The sequence below is a fragment of the Leucoraja erinacea genome, chromosome 4, assembly GCF_028641065.1.
Source record: "Leucoraja erinacea ecotype New England chromosome 4, Leri_hhj_1, whole genome shotgun sequence".
NCBI lineage: Eukaryota > Metazoa > Chordata > Chondrichthyes > Rajiformes > Rajidae > Leucoraja > Leucoraja erinaceus.
In genome coordinates this window covers 42,159,421-42,171,101 of record NC_073380.1, presented here as the reverse complement: position 1 = coordinate 42,171,101, position 11,681 = coordinate 42,159,421, and the positions used below count along the sequence as shown (strand labels likewise).

Genomic DNA, 11,681 nt, shown 5'->3' with positions numbered 1-11,681 from the left:
TCACATATCTCAGTGATGACCGCCTTAGAAAACGAGCCTCCACATAACACTGTTTAAGTAGGAACTGCAGACGCTGGAAAATCGAAGGTACACAAAAATGCTGGAGAAATTCGGCGGGTGCAGCAGCATCTTTGGAGCGAGGGAAATAGGCAACGTTTCGGGCCGACACCCTTCTTCAGACTGATGGGGGGTGGCGGGCCACCTCCACATAACACTGTTGCTCAGAGGAGCAGGCAGTGCACTGTGTCTCTGCACAAGCATGCGTGCCGTGGTCTTCTGCCCCTATCTACTCTACATGAGCAGTTGTAAGCATGTCCAATGACTACGAAGGCAGCATTATTGGTGGAGAGAGTGCCAGTTGAAGCACACTTGGTGAGCGCTGGATATATTTTAAATTACTCGCAGTCGGGCCTGAAGGTGCACAGACTGATGTCCCAATTGCAGCAGACTCCTTATAAATGTTGGGGGAAAACAATATAAAAAAACTAAACGCCATGTGCTCGCACCTTATTTGCAACTGTTCCACATCGTTCACAAATCGTACCTTTTTGAGCTCGGTATTTTGTACCGGTAAGGGCAAAAGTGCCAATTCTGCACGGGAAAAAAAATAGCCAAGCGCGGTGCACTGCGCGCGAATTAAGCCAGAACTGGCCGTACTCACGGTCTATGCTGCGTTGAATTGATGTTGCATGACTTGCCTGATCGATCCAATTTTCAGGCTAATGTACGCGACTCCTAGTGGGACTGCCTCTCGTAAGAGCCGATCAGCCTTCAGGCATTAGCAAAGCAGGGGCGTTTCATTCTTTACTTACAGACGGTGTAAAACGTCAACGCCGGTTGTTGCAATTCCAAGCAATTTTCTTGCATTCCAATTGCTCCTTGTCTTGTCTTTTATTTTACCGCTAAATGCTAGTGCTATCGGGGTGCTGCTTAAATAAATGTGATTAACCGTTTAGTGCCCTTGTTAATTTGATGTTTATAAATGGCCTCGTCTTAGCCAAAGATTGGTCTTAACCGAGTTATGTATGGGTCGAGGCAGAAAATGGGTTACAGTGACACAATATCTCGCTAGGCTGCTGTAACGCGTTGCGACTCGCTGTGGTTTGGATTCAGCGCTGAGCTGCTATGTACTAAGTACCGGCGCTGAGTGGCGGTGTCACATCATTTAGACTCTTCTCTCCGCAGCCATCTCATTCACAGAAGTCTTGCTGATTCACTGCTTCCCGCAGACACAGGAGGAGGGGGTTGGGGGGGAAACACGCACAAGAAACAGTCAGGGGGAAACATGCAGCGCCAGTTGGACCTTGTCAAGTGGTCACCAGACTATGGAGGAAGATAAGTTGTAAGACATCCTACCTTTGCTGCTCTTGGCTTTCTGCCGCAGCTTCGACTGTGAAACTAATCCTAGATCCGCCTCCTCTCACTCTCTCTCTCTCTCTCGCGCGCGCTTTACATCGGGGACCGCGTTTAAGAAATGTAACGGGAGCCTTTGACTCGGGGAGCATCGTCCTGAAGAGCCCGCTGCCGGACAGAGGACCTTCTGTTACTATGCTTTAACCGCGGCGCTGAGAGACGGCTGCCCGCCCGAGTTAATATGCAGTAAGTTGTCGCTGACTGCAGGTGAACGGGAATGGACCTCGGGAACGCAAGTGGGACCAGGTGTAGATCCCACTAGAGCGCAGTCCGACCTAGGAACGGGTTGGAGGATTCACCGGGACCCGGAGATATACTGACTGACATCGGAGGAACACTTGTTATCCCGCACATCAGGTGAGGTTTTGCGCCGCCAGCACTTCAATGATTGTAATGCTACGATTCCTGTTGCCGGGAACCGGGTTAAATTCTAATATAAACACAAAATGTAACCTTTTTTGTTTGTGGATCATTGACTTACTGGGTAGAATGGTGTACCGGGTTTATATATTGGTGTATTCACCCCGTGCGATGGGTTAAACGGGGACCAGTCCACATTATGCACTTGGCTCAAACTCGCTGGTATTTGCCTGGTAGCGAACATGTCAAAAATACTTGTTTTATTAGTCTCACGTTTAAAGAGAACCGTGGAAGCCAATGCGCGACGCGTGAATTTCAAACTTTTTATTCAGAGGGAGCAAGAGCGAAGTGTATGTAGGGTGAGCAGACTCGGAATAAAACGCACCTCGCTCTGAAATTGCAAATCTCTTGAAGTGAAACGCCGGTCGGCCGTGCAATGAAACAGTTTCCTGATTTGTGATGCTGTTGGAAATCAGATAGCGGCTGGCAACAGCAACAACTTCTTCAGTTCGGCAGTAGAACCCCCTCTAACATGGGAGGGAGCACGTTTATTCAAAGATGTTTATACTGGGTGTACTTCTTTTAAAACGCGAGACATTTTGGGGGGGCGCCGGAGACCCATAGGCAGAACTCCTATTAAAAAAATACGAGCGGTATAAATCGTATAGACGCACAATCTCTTACCCACAACAGGGGAATCGAGGACCAGAGGACATGGGTTCAAGGCGAAGGGGGAAATATTTAATAGGAATCCGAGGGATAACCTTTCACACAGAGAGCGGTGGGTGTATGAAACAAGCTGCCAGAGGAGGAAGTTGAGGCTGGGACTCTCCCAACGTTTAAGAAATAGTTAGGCAGGTACATGGATAGGACAGGTTTGGAGGGACCAAGCGCAGGCAGGTGGGACAAGTGTAGCTGGGACATGTTGGCCGGTGTGGACAAGTTAGGCCGAAGGGCCTGTTTCCACTCTGTATCACTCTATGTCCGCGAACCACGGCGGCAGCTCAGCTAGAGCGCGGCCGGATCCACAACCTGCAGGTTAATACAGCATTCACCCATGGCGATGATAATATTAGATTTCCACTTTGTCCATGGTCAGTTTCAATGAGAAACATCCTGCAGAGCGGGGTTTGCGTTACATTTCCACTAATCGGAGAAACAGACTGGGGCATAGATTTGTGGCATGCACGTTAATGACCTGTCGAGGGAAGCTGAATAATTCAGGCAGACGCTCGGCGTGAATAAGCAAAGAGGTGTCAAGAATTGTAAAACCGCAGAGGAGTTTACTTTTGATTGAAGTAGTCTGCAGGTTCAGTAATTGTCGTGCCCCACTTACTGCTGGTCCGCTGCCGACTGTCAATAATGGGATGGTGGAATTACAAGACATCACCCCACTCCGCTTGGCACCCAAGGCGAACGCGCACAGCTGTAGATAAAGAAGGTAGGAACATTGATATTTCATTATCAGCCTCTTGGCTGCTACCTCAGTGTCAGAGACCCGAGTTCTCTCCCCTATTACAACAATCAGTCTGAGGAGGAGTTCAAACCCGAAACGTTGCCTATCCATGTGCTCCAGAGATGTTGCCTGGCCCGCATTACTCCCACGGATAGATTCTTGATTAGTACGGGTGTCAGATGTTATGGGAAGAAGGCAGGAGAATGGGGTTAGGAGGGAGAGATAGATCAGCCATTATTGAATGGCGGAGTAGACTTGATGGGCCGATTGGCCTAATTCTACTCCTATCACTTATGATCTCAAATGATCCAGCACTTACTCAAGATTCCAGCATCGAGTCTTAGATCCTGACCTCGGGTGCTATCTGTGTGGAGTTTACAAGTTCTCTCTGTGACAGCGAGGGTACCCCTCTCGCATCTCAGAGACGGCGAGTTTGATGGTCAATGTCACTGTAAAACTTGCTCTTGGTTTGGGGAGTGAATGTGAAAGTGGGACACACAGAACGGTAACCGATGGTCGGCGTGGACTCAGTGGGCCGAAGTGCTGTATTTCTGTACTAAAAATGTCCTATGAAGGGTTAGTGTTTACTATAGAACACCTTGCAAATTAAGAATCTAGCTACAGCCAGCCAAGAATAGCTTTCCGGGGTAAATAACCCCGCGACACGTGTCCAATGTGAGATGGGACCTGGCCGCTGGTGTACAGATTTCACGATTGCAAGAGATCTCTCCATAATGAAACTGCCTCTTCCCTCAACGACCCTTCATAACGTTGTTTTAATTCCTTGACTTGTACCCGATTCTTAATTAACACGCAGAATGCTGCAAGGAACTACTTCCACCCCCTAGAAATTACAATTGGTTACATTTCCTGATCAAACTCGCGTTCAATACGTTATGGTCTCAGAGTCACCTGGAAACAACTTGCAGTTAACCTTTTCGTAGGGCGGTGGTAGAAACGCGGTGGTATAGCGCGGTGGCAGTAATCATTCAGGTGAAGGGGAGTTGATCCGTGCGCTCACTCGATATTTCTATCTTATTTCTTGTTGTGAGGTGTGGCATCCCAGTAAGTCTCTATTAACTAGGCATACACGACTATTTGGGGAACGCAATGCACGTTTCTACTGCCCCGTTTGATAAATGGCCTTCCTACTCCGGCCATTGCACTCGAAGAATGCGATTACTCATCAGAGGAAAGGATTTTTATGTGGGCAGACTTTCTGAATGTATTCTTCTAAGCACTGCCATTTGGTATGTGTCGGCATTGGAAACTACAGGGGCTATAAGTGATCGACACAAAGTGCTGGAGTAACTCGGCGGGTCAGGCAGCATCTCTGGAGAAAAATGATGGGTGACGTTTCGGGTCGGGACCCTTCTTTAGACTGATATCGTCCAAATGTCCTCTGAATTATAAGATGCAATATCATTCTGTCAGAAGCATATCATTCTGTCTGAAGGGACGAGCTAACCACACACACATCCGTAACATATATTTAATCACAGTTTGCTGTCAGTACTCCTCATCCTCTATGGCTTTGATTCGGCGAATCTGAATTTAAGTACCCAAGGTTTGTTCTCAACATTGAAGGCGGTACACTCTTAGCGTTTCGATGGGACTAAAAGGAACCCTCTCCTCTGATTTCGATAGATCAACATTGCAAAAGATCAACACTGATATTTTCATGTTCGAAGAAGGTTCCGACCCGAAATGTCACCTATCCGTTTTCTCCAGAGATGTTGCCTCATCCGCTATTACTCCAGCATGTTGTGTCTACCTTTGATATAAACCAGCATCTGCAGTTCATTTTTTATTACATTTTATTGCATTTTTTATTATTGGGTGTAACTGTCCTTTATAAGATTGTGATTTATGCACTCCGACATCTTTGGTCATAAATGATTAGAGTAGAATTAGACCATTCGTCCCATGTCTAGTTCGCCATTCAATCATGGCTGATTTATCTCTCCCTCTTAACCCCATTCTCCTGCGTTCTCCCCATAACCTGACACCTGTACTAATCAAACATCTATCTACCTCTGCCTTAAAAATATCTACTGACGGCCCCTGCAGCCTTCTGTGGCAAAGAATTCCACAGATTCACCACCCTCTGACTAAAGACATTTCTTCTCTTCTCCTTCCTATTTCTCCTCAGCGTCTCCATATTCCTTAATCTCTTTAAAGATTAAGGACACATTCTGGAACTGCAGATGCTGGACTCTGGTGTAGAGAGCACAATGCTGGAGATCTGCTGAGTTACTCCAGCACTTTGTGTTCTAAACAAGCAAACATTCCGATCTACACAAGGAAACATTCTGGGTTTTTTCTTTAACCTAGCTTGAAGACTCTTACTTTCCTTTGTTAAAGTCCATTTGCCATAAATTGCCCATTCATTTAAGCGTGTCCGCTAGTGATGCTTGATCATCTGAAGATTTTCCTTGGCATTGAAGAAATTTCTTGTGACTTCAGATGTTTGACCTGTGCCTTAAATCTGGGTTGACAGTAATAGTTAAAGTGCACGTCAATCAGAGCACCAGATTCTGTGTGCTGGTCTTGGGGTTATAGATGGTAATTTGTGTGTCTGTGTGGTGGGTGGGGCAGGGGATGCATGGGATGTACATGTACTCCCTACCCATTAAAATGTATTTATTAGGAAACCTGTTGATGCTGCTAATAAAAATATTTGCTTCAGCATTAGTATCCATTCAGAGACGTCACCTGTTTTGTCTTTGTTCAACTATATAGTCTTTGTTCAACTATATTAAGTTTTTTTTTTGTTTATTTTATTAGAAGTTAATACAGCACAAAACAGTACTGTGGCACCTAATTTTAGGTGCCAACTATGTAATACCATAGTCCATTCTATGTACAACCTCTAGTTTTATGTTATAAGAAAGAAGTAAGCAGAACAAGAAAAAGAAAGCAATAGAAAGGGGAAAAAGTGGAAAAATAGGTGGTAGAGAGTAGAAAAAACGTGAAGTGTGTATATAAAAAAATAAAAAAAGGAAGAGAGAAAGTGGAAAGTAGAAATAGAAGAGAGGCCCCTTAAAAGAGAATTTTTCAAATCTGTATTCGGAGATGTAGCTCTATCCGCGTCATGAACTGAAATCAGCAATCCTTACGGCACCGCTGCATCACATGATTCCAAAAAGTCGATGAAAGGAGACCAATTCTTTAAGATATATATTATAAAATATAAAACTATATTAAGTTTTAATACATGGATTGATTTGCAGTGATCTGCAGAGCATTGATTCATTTGGCAAAACCATCTGATACTACACCAATTTAGTTTATTTACAAGTGAATAACAAGGCACAATGTGTTAAGGAATGCCTTCTAGCCCTCTTAGCTTGATAGTCCTTCCTATTGCCGTTGAGTATTATTGTTTTTTTTGGAAATTGTTAACGAAAACAGTTAACCAAACAATGAGATGGACACAAAGCGGTAGTTACTCAGCAGGTCAGGCAGTATCTCTGGAGAAAAGGAATGGGTGACGTTTTGGATCACAGCCCTTCTTAAGATGTTCTTCAGAGTTTGAAGAAGGATATTGAACAGAAACATCACATAATAGTAATAATAATAATATATTTTATTGTCATTGCACTTAAGCGCAACAAGATTTGGTATGCAGCTTCCAACCGATGTTATAACATAAATCTATATTACTAAAAGTCTGATCTTGACTGCTTTTGGCCCACTGTGCTGCGATTTCCGAGAGAACGCCACCACCTACGGCCGTCATTTTTGGCCACCTCGATCAGAGCCCATGTCTGCCTTCCTGGACCAGAGTATTTTTCCCATCGATGAAAAATCAGAGAGAAATTAATGTTTAAAAAAATTCACCATGCTCTCTGCTGCCCCTGCTGGAGGGAGGGGGAGGGACTATAAAACCAAGAAGTGGTGTGCCTCAATCAGTCTCTCATCAAGATGGAGGTCACTCTGAGCTCTGAATAACACTGAACAAATGTCTACACAGCTGTGAGTACCCTTAATGTGGTTTGAAAAAGAAAATATGGTTAGTTTGAAGTAAAAAAGCACTGCCTGCAAATGGTTGTTTGGGGTTGAAGTAAAAAGGTGTTCTCCCTCTCCCTCCCCCTCCCCCCCTCTCCTCTCCCCCCCCTCCTCCCCTCTCCCTCTCCCTCCCTCCCCTCTCCCTCTCCCTCCCCTCCCCTCTCCCTCTCCCCCTCCCCTCCCCTCTCCCCCCCTCCTCTCCCTCCCCTCTCCCCCCCTCCCTCTCCCCTCTCCCTCTCCCCTCTCCCTCCTCCCCCTCCCTCTCCCCCTCCCTCTCTATCCCCTCCCTCCCTCCCTCTCCCTCTCCCTCTCCCTCTCCCTCTCCCTCTCCCTCTCCCTCTCCTCCCAAATGTTATGAATGTACGTCATTGGACTTGAAAGGCAAACTTGCAAAGAATTGGATGGTAGCTCTAAAGATGGTGTCGATGGAAGGTTTGGAAAGGAATGTGCAGGCAGTAGTTTGGAAGGTAGGGGAGGATGCCATCACCATGATGCCATCACCATTCTGTAACTGAACCACGGGACTCGGAAATAATCTTCAATTACTGGGGAGTGAAAGTAAGGAAAGGCAAAAGGTTCAATAGTTCCATTTGAAATGTCTGATGACTCTGGCTTGTGCTGATCACAAATTCCAGGTAGTATTGCCCATCTTGCAAACCGTGCTCCATCCCACCTAATGATGGGATTTATGAGTGGATGATCTTGCTGTCAACCATGGTCTTGCAACTGAGAATTCGGCTGATTTTTCTCCAGCACATTCCTACTTTAGAATGTGAGCAAGATAATTTTGGATTCAGTTTAAAACGGAGTGGTGAGGATAACCAGCTCACTGCTAATTAGAAAATCCTGGCCGCCATTTGACATGCTCAATCCAGATTCTGTCTGTTTTGGTCTATTCACATTTCTATTGCCCTCAAATGAGTAAAGAGAGATGAAAAGGCACAGAATATGATTAAAAAAAAAACCCAGGTTGTTTACAAGAAAACTCCATCTTTGGGTTAAGCAACTGCAATTAACCAGGTGTCATAGGGATTAGTTCTGGAGCCTTAAATATTTAGAAGTATCTAAGTACATTGTGACCACATTTGTCGATGAAGCAGAGATGGACGGGAATACTATAGAATATGCATAGAATTTAAATAGGGATATGGATTGGTTAAGTATTTGGATAGAAAACTTGACAGAGGGAGAATAATGTACAGTTATCCACTTTAGTAAGATGAATAGAAAAGCAGAATATTGGTAAAACAAAGACTGCAGATTGTGCAGAGGAAACTGGGTGTTCTTGTAAATGAAACAATTATTATTCAAACATACTAATCAAGAAGTCAAATGGGTTGTGCTTCTATGTTGCGAGGTAAATAAAGAACATAGAAACACAAGGCGCTTGCTGGAATCTTGAGTAAAACGCAAAGTGCTGGAGTAACTCAATATTTTAAGGATAAGAGGGAAGTCTTTTAGGACCGCGATGAGAACATTGTTTTTTACACAGAGTGTGGTGAATCTGTGGAATTCTCTGCCACAGAAGGTAGTTGAGGCCAGTTCATTGGCTATATTTACGAGGGAGTTGGATCTGGCCCTTGTGGCTAAAGGGATAAGGGGGTATGGAGAGAAGGCAGGGATGGGATACTGAGTTGGATGATCAGCCATGATCATATTGAATGGCATTGCAGGCTCGAAGGGCCGAATGGCCTACTCCTGCACCTATTTTCTATGTTTCTATGTAATATGTCATGCAACATGGACATGCAATATTTCTGGTTAGGATCCAAGTCTTGCTACAATTGCTGGGGACTTTGCTAATACCACATCTACATTGATGCATTTAGTTTTAATCTCCTTGTGTAAAGAGTGGTATTGGAATTCAATCCCAATATGGGAATTGGAACTTGCATTGGAAGTTGTTCACAGAAGGTTCACGAGATTTATTCCTGAGATAGAGGTTGTGTTTTGATGAATATTAGAGGAGCTTCTATCTATACGCACTGGGATTTAGCAATAAAAGTGATATTATTGAAACATCAAAGATTCTGGGGGATCTTTAATTAGTGGATGCAGATGGGATATTTCCTTTATCCTGATCCCATGCAAATGGGCAAGCATTGTAGGAAAGAACTGCAGATGCTGGTTTAAATGAAAAGTAGACCCAAATTGCTGGAGTAACTTAGCAGGCTAGGCAGCATCTCTGGAGAGAAGGAATGGATACCGTTTCAGGTCGAGTCTGAAGAAGGGTCTCGACCCGAAACGTCACCCCTTATAATTTTCATAATGGTTCATCCGTTCAATATTGAGACGAGGCACATCTTAAGATTGTAAATCTGCTCTCTGGTGAAAAGAAGTCCAATGAGGATGAGTCGATGCTGGAGATGGATATTTTTGGACTATTACAGAATCAAGGGGTGAGGGGGGGGGGGGGGGGGGGGGGGGGGGGTGTGGGGGGGTGTGTCAGGAAAGTCAGGAAAGTGGAGCAGTGTTCAAGATCAAATCAACTGAATTTGGTCTGAATGGTAGTGTAGGGACCATGTTGTCCTTTCTGTTGCTATTGTTTTTCTGCCACTAACTGAGATTCTGAATGCCTTTCTCTGCATGATATTTAAAAAAAGGTAAAGCTAAAGAAATAATTAAATCAACCAGGAGTGATATTTTTATGTTTAGAAGAACTCGTAATATGGATTTGGAAGAAAGCATTGACAATTAGGGCTTGGAGCGTGTAATAAAACATGTGTTTATCTAGTCTTTTGCATTCTTATGCAAATATGCCCCCACAATCTGTAAAGGCTTCTGATGTTATTTAATTTATGGAGTAAGTGAAGCAACTAATTTGTGTGCATCAAAATCCCATAAACAATAAATGAGAAAGTTAAAATGGATTGCCTTGTAGAACACAATGCAGTGCCAGAGACCCGCGTTTGAATCAGACTATGGGTGCTGTCAGTACAGAGTTTGTACATTCTCCCCGTGACCTACGTGGGTTTTCTCCGAGATCTTCGGTCTCCTACCACACTCGAAAGACGTTCAGGTATGTAGGTTAATTGGCTTGGTAAATGTAAAAAAAAATTGTTTCTAACGTGTGTAGGATAGTGTTAATGTGCAGGGATCATTGGGCGGCGCAGACCCGATTGGGTCAAAGGGCCTGTTTCTGTACTGTATCTCTAAACTAAATTGCATTACACTCGGAACACTTACTCATGGTTTTCACTTCAGGGAAAGACACATGAAGCTGGAGTAACTCAGCGGGACAGACAGCATCTCTGGAGAAAAGGAAGAGATGACGCTTCAGGTCGAGACCCTTCTTCAGACTCAGTCCTGACTCTCAGTCTGAAGAAGGGTCTTGACCCAAAATGTCTCCTCTTCCTTCTCTCCAGGGATGCAGCCTGGTCTCCTGAGTTACTCCAGCCTTTTGTGTCTAACTTCGGTTTAAACCAGCATCTGCAGTTCATTCCTGCACTTTCTTTTTACTTCAGGGTCTGTTTTGTTCACATCAAGTCATCCACAAAACTATCTTGTGGGATGAACGAGCAGACTGTGGGCAAGACAAGCACTTAAACAGTTAAAAATCCATTAAAATGTGAAGTCTAAATGTTCTACCAGCAGCAAGGAACATTTATTTGTTTCAGTCGAAACATTTAAGGATATTGATTACTGGCAATGATGGTTAACACACTGGCATCAGCATCTACTATCTGCTGTTTTAATTGAATTCTTCAATTCTACTTGCATAAAAACAAAGACCCAAGGATGTGCAGATGGTGGAATCCTGATCCAAACGTGGCCTATCCTTTCCTCCATAGATATTACCTGACCAGCTGAGTTACTCCAGCACTTTGTGTTTTGCTTATGTGTAAAAATGTGACTTTATGGTGACATGACGAGACTGTTTCAAGTTTATAGTACTTGGTGGATGGTCTTTGTATGGCAATCACTTGTATATTTTGATAGTAGAGGTTCTTAAGATGTAATAATGCCACGTGGTTAATTCAATCACAGGAAATGGTTGAGAATGATGTTTCACTCAACAAGTTCACAAACAAGAACGTGCAGTAACTAAATTATCAAATTGTAAAATAAAAAGACAATAAGTACTTGAGTATCTCATTGGGTTAAGCAGCATCTCTGGAGAACACGGGTGATGTTTGAGTCGAGACCCTTCAGACTGAAAGTCATCTATCCATGTTCTCCAGAGATGCTGCTTGACCCAGTAAATTACTGCAGCTTTGTCTTTTTTTGTAAACCCACATCTTTAGTTCGATGAGTCTACTACCAAATTTGTAATGTTTTCTCAGCACTTATCGAACTGGAAACTAACCACCTTTTAAGTTTAAATACAAAAAATGTTTAATGTACACAATAAGCAATGGCATTTCCAAAGGAAATTAATCTTGGCTGTTCTATATTTTAAAAAGTCATTCAAATAATCCTTAATATAATTGTCTTAGTTTAG

General features: G+C 43.8%; 1 protein-coding gene across 3 annotated transcripts in view; it reads left to right on the top strand.

Annotated features, from left to right (window-relative positions):
• Nucleotides 1–565: 565 nt before the first annotated feature.
• Nucleotides 566–11,681, top strand: part of sntg1 (syntrophin, gamma 1) — a 533,638-nt gene continuing 522,522 nt past the window's right edge. For all 3 annotated transcript variants that reach the window (XM_055634100.1, XM_055634098.1, XM_055634093.1), the window contains exon 1: nt 566–1,770. The gene's annotated coding sequence lies outside the window, so the exon portion shown is untranslated. The remainder of the gene's footprint in view (nt 1,771–11,681) is intronic.